Source organism: Harpia harpyja, chromosome 16 (assembly GCF_026419915.1).
Source record: "Harpia harpyja isolate bHarHar1 chromosome 16, bHarHar1 primary haplotype, whole genome shotgun sequence".
Taxonomy (NCBI): domain Eukaryota; kingdom Metazoa; phylum Chordata; class Aves; order Accipitriformes; family Accipitridae; genus Harpia; species Harpia harpyja.
Genome location: NC_068955.1, coordinates 30,177,779 through 30,187,397, shown reverse-complemented (window position 1 = coordinate 30,187,397; position 9,619 = coordinate 30,177,779).

Sequence of the window (9,619 nt, the reverse complement as noted above, 5' to 3'; positions counted from 1 at the left end):
TAAGTCAGGCAGTTGAATGATTAATCAATGATTTTTTAAATCACTGCTATTTGCCATGATGGTGCTAAGGGTTGTCATCGCCATTCGTGTGTGTTGGAGGAAAAAGTAAATTTGAGGATTACTGTCTTTTGAGAATGGAATACTGATATTGCCGCTGGAGCCATGAATAGGGAGGGTTTGTGTAGGGTCCATTTATAGCTGTGTTGCTCTTTATTTCATTAGCATTGGCTAGTTCCTTCTACGATACTATACAATCAATGACACATCTGCCTAACTGAATCCACACCACCCTGATGACAATATGTGACCTATTAGTCAAGAAAATGGAAAGAGAGCAGTCGATTGCCTAGCAATAGCAGCCTTTCTGCAGAATGAGGCTACAGTAACAGAGATCAGTAGCTGTTTTTTTGCAGGCTTTATCTGCTAGAGACCTCTGATAAAGAGTCACATACAGGTCTCGGGGAGCCTTCACTATTGAGTGAAACCTTGGTGCCCCCCAAGAGCTATGAGAAGGTCTCCTGCCCTCATCTGGAAATCTTCTGAAATGGGTTAAATTCGGAACTAACTGGGGAGACTATCTTTACAATCCCCTTTGCAAAATGAGTGCCTAAATCAATAGATCCATATTCAAGAGTATATGAACTGGAGACCAGTCCATATGAAAGAGGCACCCTGACTTCACTTTTTCATCCTCAGCACTTAGGCCTGCTTTGTTCACTTCAAGAACTGAGGTGTCCCTGCCTCTTGTCATGCAAGGATCTTCCTGGTAGCTCCAGCCGTGAAAGAACCAGAAGCAATGTGGCTCTCACTTTTGGCCCGTAATGTTTAAAGAATTTTGTTTCCAGGAAAATGAAAAAATTTGAAGATGCATGTAACATAAAAACATTTGGGGTTTAAAGATGGTAAATTAGAATCCTTCTGACCATTATACGTCTGATCACAGTTGTAAATACACATAAAAAATATTGAGTTTAATTCTGCTTCTTACATCAAGTCGAGGTATATAACATATGCAATAGCCACATAGCGGGGGATTTTACATTTCATTTAATATTTGCTGTGATGTTTAGACAGATAAATCCCTTGTTTTAATGCAGGTATGTCATTTCACTTTTCAGCAATGCTTCAGATTTTATCTTATACTGAAACAAGTTATTTAATAAATCTGAATTACTTTTGGAGTAAGACATCCGTTGCCTATTCATTTTCTCACTAGTCAGATGTGTAAAACCTAAGTAAACTTGAATTACTTTCTAAAGACCATCCAGGCTTTTTCCATGCTGATTTGTTCTGCTTCTCTTACTTTCAAATGGCCTTTTAATTGGCCATTAAACTAGGAAATTATGGCTGATTAGGATCAATCCAAATGCAGTGTTTTGGATGGACTGGCTATTTGAATACCATTCTTTTAGATCCCCCGTTACTTCTGCTTTGTCAAGTAAAAGTCAATTCTGGCTGCATTGGCAGGATGCTTCAGTAACCTTTGCCCTTCAATTCTTGACCCCAAATGTCCCACAGCCATGTTTCATGGTACCAAATGTGACTAGTTAAGAAGGTGCAATAAGGAACATCAGAGAAAGTTACTCAGTTTCCCAATTCATGGTATATCGTGCAGCTACTCCATGGCTATCGTATAGGCTTCCTTTCAGCAGAAAATTATTTCCTCTCACCTCCAAGTGGAAGAAAAGTTATTAATAATCTTCATCTCTTGCCTCTTGAGCAAAGCCACTGTAAAAACTTTCTACATGACTGTCACCTATAGTAAGTCCGGGTGTCTTGTGAAGAGGGAGGGAAGATATCATCACGCTTTTTAAAATCCACATAAACTAACTCTGTCTAGTAAAAAGGTTTTGGAGGAGTTGCAGAAGAATTTTATTTCTTCTGAGATATTTCTCCATGCTTTTAGGCCCAGGATATGGGCTGGGGTGAAAGGTAGACTTCTATTGATTCAGCTGAATCACTACTTTCCAGAAGCTGAGGAAATGGCTGTGTGCAAAATGTTCTTAACAGCCTTAAATGATGCCATTAGGAAACTTTGTACTTTTTTAAGTTTACATTTGTTCAGAACTGTTTCATAAAGGGCTTCATCATTTCAGTAAGAGTCCTTCCTGCAGTATCATAATAATCAAAAGCGATGACAGTAGGTGAATGAGCACTTATGGACTGAATTGACACTTTGACACAACGTTCACCTGCATTCACTTATCATTTACATCTCTCTACCAGTTTATCCAGTTCTGTTGGTGACTTGCAGTTCCGAGGTAATGATAAGCAGCAGAGTGTAGCATGAAATAATAGGCAGCAAGAAAACTGTGGGTCTTAGCTGGCTTCCTTAACTTCCTTTCTACCTCTTTTATTCCACAACACAGTAAACTGTTATAATGTGTTCAGCACAGAGCTCAGACTCCTTTTTATCTGATCTTGGTCAAGTGTTTGAAGCCCAGAGCCAAAACCCCCACAGCTATCTACAGTGGAATATAAGCAGAAGTTCCCCAAACATGTATAATTCTTACCTTTCGCATCCTTCAGTCCTAAGAGGACTGAGCAATCTGGAACTAACCTGTATATGGACAATCTGAAGCCAGGCACTTCTCCACCTCTGTCCTCCAAGAGACTCACTGTGCCAAGTAGCTGCAGACCTTACATATATATTGGCAAGCATAGGATTCTCAAAGAAAAAAAAGCAATGCCAGCTTCATCAAACCATGGCTGGACTAGAAACTTTCCACAACTTTTTAGCAGAATACAATGGTGATATAACGGCAAATCGAGAATGGAGGTCTCCTGCTCTGCAGCAGTTCAGACCCCTCAAACCTTCCCTAAGAAAGAACAAAGGCAAGCCTAGCAAGCAGTTTCAGCTGACAGCAGCTATGAGGAAACCTAGCTCTTTGTTAGCACAACTGCTTATTTATATGTTTGCTCCACTGACTCTATGACTCGGTGGTGTGGGATCATCCTCCTGAGACAGCTGCAGTGTGTAAATTTTACAGGCTGTAAAGCCTCAGATGAACATCTCAAAGGCATCTTACCTTGATGGGCCATCAGGGACAACTATAGGCTACTCTGATCCTCAACATCACATAAACTGTAACATTCTCCCATAGGTTCTCAGTCAAGCCTAACTGATTCTAGCTAAAATGCTGCTTAGATGGCCATAAGCCTACAAAATACTACTAGTGATATAAATTATTGTCATCTTCATGACTAAAAAACTTTGTAATATCAATTTTACAGCAAATCAGGATTATTATCATAGGTGCCTTTGAGAAAACATCTGCCTTTAAGCAGAGTTATAGTCACATTCCCAGGTATATAGGAGGCCTGACTTCAAGAGAAGGGGGGGATTCGGTGCCTCACCAAACAGACAGGCATAGCTAAACCCCTTTCATCCCCGTCCTTCCTACTTCTGACTTCCAAAAAATCACCACCTGAGAGCCCCTGGCTCAGTGTCCTTGTTAAGAAAGAAACCAATTTTGCACCTCCAGTGAAATGAAGTTAGACCTTGATGGAACAAATTCATCCCAGATATAACTCGGTGAAATTGCTCCAGGGCCAGATTTGGTTCAGTGTGCTTGTATTAGTCTCGTTGCTGAAGTCCTTGCACATCCTATGATTCTATGATTCTATGATCCCAGCTTCCTACTATGCTCTTTAGGACTGATTTTGTGGGAATTGTCACTATATCAGACTGAATAGGATCACCTGATTAATTCTGGCTCTCCAGGGCTTTGGATATATTTGAATATTAGGAAAAATTTTTTTACTGAGAGGGTTGTCAGGCATTGGAACAGGCTGCCCAGGGAAGTGGTTGAGTCACCATCCCTGGAGGTATTCAAAAAGCGAGTGGACAGGGTACTCCAGGGCATGGTTTAGGGGGCATGGTTGATGGTTGGACTTGATGATCTTGAAGGTCTTTTCCAACCGAAATGATTCTATGATTCTATGAACCACAGTTCTGAGTACACACTCTTGCGAGTTTGAAGAAAACTTTGGTAGCGTATCTGTTTCTTCTTTTTGTCGTATATCTTCCTCTTCTACGGGTCCGTTCTCTGTCTATTAAAGGAAAAATATTTCCAATGGAATTGGAACTTGTCATAAAGGCAACATTATTTAGCCAATGACAAGAAAAGAGTACAGGTAAATGCTCCATGGATACCACTTTTGACTGAGAAGCTGGTGATCTAGAATTACTCTTTTCTGAAAAAGCTTTCCTCGTGGTTTTCACAAACACAGTGCATAAACAAAGTCTAGGGGCATTACTCCCTAGGTCAAGCTAGAAATGAGATGTAACCTACTGGCAAAGAAACTTGCAATTATTCATTTCTGCTGCTGCATGCAGGTTTGCTCAAAAAATAATCAAAAAGTAACTTTTGTCGATTTAGTGTAAATAATGTGCTGGAAAGCTACTTGACGAAATATGTTCCCAGAAAATCAGTAAGGCTTCTTCTGTACCAGAATTACAAAGGATTTCATAGCACACGGAAAAGATGGGGTGGATGAAGTATTTCCAAAGTATGGAATAACAACTTACAGTGATGAAAAAATGCATTTAGGCCATTTGAAACTGATGGGACTTTTGTGAGCTTTAGTGTAGACTTAATCAGAAGGTATCATTTGACCATGAAAGCTTCAAGCCAATTCCAGGCTAAGTATTGCTCTCAGGAATGCATTGACTGATAGCAATAGTTAAGAAAGCATTAGGTAACAGAATGGTGAGAGATATTTGAAATTAGTTGTCTGGCTGCGTTCATTGGAAAGAACCAGCAATAACACATGCAACTACAAATTACAGTAGCAATGATCTCTCCAGCGCATTGACCTTCTTTAGCAGAGCAGTTTTAGAAGAAGAACCCCTCCAGAAGTTGATCGTTTGAAAAATCTTTAAATATCTGTTGCATTTGGATCCTACAAATTCACCGAGGACTATTGTACTTGTGATATCTGGGGAGAGCCTCCGTGAATCCTCGTCCAGTCGTATGACATCCTGCCAGTGGGCGCACGCAGCGGGAGCTGTGGAATCTCAATTCTGCGTTCATTCACAGCCCAGGGAGAAATATTGTCACCCTTATGCCTCTTGGATTGCAGAAGCAGCTGGGAAGCAGAGCAGTCCTTGACATATGGTAGAGTAACCTCTCCTTCTTAGGCAGGTTTTTTAGCTTGTGCTGTGCTGATAAGGCTCTTTATAGAACAACCTCGTGCTTGAATAACCGCATATCACAGGGTACTATGTCTTCACTTCTGCCTTTCCTCATTTCCCTGACATACTCTTCTCTACCAGAAGCAAGAGAAAGGACTGGACTGTTCTGCTGGCCCTCTGCCACAGGGAAAATAAAGGCTTTCTTTTTGCTTTCACTTGTGGGATGACATGCAGGAACTACAGCAGAAATCAGAAACCGAAGGAATTAGCACTAACATCTCTAGCTCTGCTTGGGACCTTACTTCCCTCAGAGTATTTACAGCCTCTGTAATTCTCCCACTTCCGACTTCAGAGAAAAGGGGAAAAGACTTAACAAATCTCTTCTCAAAAGTAATACTGGATCACATTCACGTAATGCCCACTCCTAAATCTGCGGGAGATCCCAAAGATACCCCAGAGGAAGCAGAAAGGCGTTAAAGTTTCTGTACCATTTTCCTCTTTCCGCAATAACTTATACATCCAAGGTTTTCACCGTGATATTCTGAAGTTATTCTACTATTGAGCAGATGATTCTTCATCCTAAACATGTCCAGTTCATCACATTTTGACCTTCACTCAGCCTTGAGTGACTCACCTATGTAATTTTTCCTTTGATCTCCACCACAAGGTAGCCTGCTAGGACCACCTTCTACTCATGGGTGGCTACATGCCCTGTTTCTGATCCTTATTTGTGGCCACCTTCCTTGGTTTCATTTCAGTTCGTTCCAATGATGTTATTGCCCAGTGAGGCACAAGCCCTCTGTTATCTTTTTTGCATCTTTTTGGATCTCTGGATGTTTGACTTTTAAATATAGGTAGTTATGTTCTTCAAAACACATTCAGTTCAGCTTCAGTGTTACAGAAAACTGAAGCTCTTGTTCTGCAGAAATTACGCTGGGACATTGAAAAGTGCAGTGGAAATAAATGATTCATTACAACAGGTGAAAATGCTTTTGCAGTTGTGTACTATTTGGTCAGGAGGTATTTTTGTTCTACAAGACTTTCCTCCTGGTTTGGGTGGGTTTTTTTTGGTGGTTTGGGGTTTTTTTTTTTCTATCCTCATAAAAGCAAAAAGTTGTACACTACCAGGTTTCCTTGTTGCAGGCTCTGTTTATATAGGGAGCAGGTCCTGCACTGGAAGTGATGGTGTGATTTACCCTCTAATACATTTGTTCTGCAGATAATTTTTTTCCTGCAAACACATTTGTAGGAACATGCAAAGACATGTGCCTTTCTATTGAACTTTGGTAAAAAGACGCCAATAAATGATAAAGTTCAGTGGTGCAGATAGGAACTGAAATGAAAATCACATGTTGCAACTCTTATATTTTGAAAACATTAGCTCATTTAGGTCTCACTAAAAATAAGGCAGTTAATCTGAGTTAATAATCTTAGGCTTTTTTTCCAGAGCCAATAAAGAAGCAGGCACTTCCAGAGATTATTTAACCCGTATCTCTTAAACAGCTGGTTTGAGTTAGGATTAGTACTATCCAGTCCAGATAAGTACTTGGAGGCACTTACTCTGTCACTGACTACAGAGGAACTTGGACATATGATTTGGATTGAAAGCTTCCCATAACAAGGGAGGCCATTCCAAAAAAATTAGTTGAGTAAGTTCTTAATTTTCATTTTAATTTGATTAGATATGAACCTTTAAACATCAGTCCCCATAACATCAGCAACAGTAACAATAAAAATAATTTTTGAAAGCTCTCCATCAATTGTTAGGAAATTCTCATTTATAGCCAGCTTTTTCACTGGTTTGAAATATTATTTAGTGCAAATGATTTGCCCTTTCTGCCTCCATTTTTGATCTTCACAAGGGAATAATAATGCTGTCAAAACGAATAAACAAGTTGCAAGCATCAATTCCTTACCGCTTGAAAGAAGTTTAACTTCTTGATGAGAAAATGAATACTTATGATTGTCAATATTATTCACACTATAGTATAGCAGAAACAGTAATATAAAATAGCTTCTATTCACCGAGATGCACAACAAAATGAATTAAAAAAGCCTTTCAAATTCATTTCAGACCATAACTTCTGTGTGTGTGTGGTGGGTGCTCGATACCTTGAAGAATGCATATGTAGCCAGGATGAGTTACATGCACAACTGCTGTGGGGCCCAGGGTTGCAGGGCAGTGAACTGCCTTTGTAGCAGTCATGTAATAACATTAGAGAATTCTGTAGAGGAAAAAAAATGAGGGTCTCGGATGCCTTAGTATTATTTACTGGGTTTATAATGTTGTGAACTTGTGTGATGTTTGAAAGGCCAGAATTCCTCAAATCAGCCCGTGATTTGGAGGATGCAGCAGGAGACACCTGAGAGTGAAGTGCTCCTGGTTTTTATTAATTATTCTTCAACCATGCAGAGAAAACTGGGCTCCTTTTTGTGTGTCTCAAGCTGACCGTCAAAAAACCCCAAAGGTAGTCACTATCGGTAGTCGCTTTTGAAATGGTTGGTGACATACAATCTCTTGCTCCAGGGAGCTTGTGATGCAAGGCCCTGATCATTCAAACACCGATTGATGTGATTAACTTCAGTACCATAACCTACACATGAGAATAAGTGTACGCATTTATACAAGTGCAGGCCACCATCCTACAAGACTCTATATTTTCATATGACCTTGTCTATGTGCACACAGCCTCCCTGAGCTAAGATTACTCATAAAGAAAAGTTATTTGTGTGAGTGTTTACGGGAGGGAAATGCAAGTGTACAGACAAAAGGATGAAATTAAACAGGTAGCAAAATATAAAAACAGTATGTGGAAGCTGACCGAAACGTTGTTGTTTCAGAGAAGTTGCTGGGGGCATGGGGTTTTGTTTTGCTTAATCGTTATTTAATGTGTCCTGTGGGGGAAGGATTTTTTTTCTTTATGAAATTACCCATTTTCTCTCTTGAGATCTGAGAAACTTCCTTTAATGCTTAGTTTGGATGGCCAGCAGAAAAGTCAGCAGCAATCCCCTAAAGTGCCCCTGAGATGCAAAAAGCGCAGAACAACCCAAAATGTAGTGCGTCTGCTTCTTTCTATCTCTCCTGGTGCACTCGCTAAGTGAGCTCCTGGGGAGGAGCGCATGTGGTAAAAGTCCACGCACAGACCAGAAAAAAAAAAAAAAAATTCTGTTTGATGCTTAGATGGGGCCACTGGCTGCAGGCAATGCACTTTTACTACACATACTTTTTTTTTCTTTTTTCTTTTTTTTCTTTTTTTCTTTTTCCTTTTTTCCCCCTTTTCCCCCTTTTCCTTTTTCCTTTTTTCCTTTTTCCTTTTCCTTTTCCCCCCTTCCCCCCTTTTCCCCCTTTTTCCCCCCTTTTCACCCTTTCCCCCTTTTTCTTTTTTCCTTTTTTCCTTTTTTCTTTATTTTTTCCTTTTCCCCTTTTTTCCTTTTCCCCTTTTTTCCTTTTCCCCTTTTTTCCTTTTTTCTTTTTTCCTTTTTTCTTTTTTCCTTTTTTTTCCTTTTTTCCTTTTTTTTCCTTTTTTCCTTTTTTTTTTTTCCTTTTTTTTTTCCTTTTTTTTCCTTTTTTTTTCTTTTTTTTCCTTTTTTTTCCTCCTTTTTTTCCTCCTTTTTTTCCTCCTTTTTTTCCTCCTTTTTTTCCTCCTTTTTTTCCTCCTTTTTTTTCCCTCCTTTTTTTTTCCTCCTTTTTTTTCCTCCTTTTTTTTTCCTCCTTTTTTTTTCCTCCTTTTTTTTTCCTCCTTTTTTTTTTCCTCTCCTTTTTTTTTCCTCCTTTTTTTTTCCTCCTTTTTTTTTCCTCCTTTTTTTCCTCCTTTTTTTCCTCCTTTTTTTTCTCCTTTTTTTTCCTCCTTTTTTCCCCCCCCAATCTCTTTGTGCAAATGGGGACGCCCAGGAGCTGGAGACACCCCCCTCCCGCAGGCAGCAGCTCCCCAAATGCGAGGCCAGCCCTCAGCCCAGGTGCCAGGCTCCATCTAGTGACCCAGCCGGGGATGGCCGGGCGGCAATAAAGCCCGGGAGCACCGCCGGCCGGCCCAGAGGAGCCGTACCGGGCCGTACCGGGCCGCCCCGTCGCGGAGCCCGTAACGGAGAACGGCGGCACCGCTCCCCCAGCGCTCCCGCCGCGGCGGCACGGCCCCTGCCCTGGGAGGTGACCCGAGGTTTAAAAAGCATTCCCCGAAGGCGCAGCTCTTTTATTTCCGAAAAGGGACATAAAGGACGGGCGAAGGCTAAGGCAGCAGGAGCCGGGCAGCCCCCCCCCCCCCCCCTCCCCGTCCCCGGTTTGGCTCCCTCACCTCCGCAGAGCCCCTGGATGGGGTTGGATTTTCCCACCCCCGGCCCCCCTCCCGGCGCTCCCACCGGGGCAGGGGCTGCGGGACCGGCCCGTCCCCTCGGGGCAGCCGGGACCGCGGGGATCCGGATCCGGCCCCGGCCCGGCGGGTTAAAGGCGCGGCCGGAGCCTGGCAGCCGGGGGCGGAGGAGCGG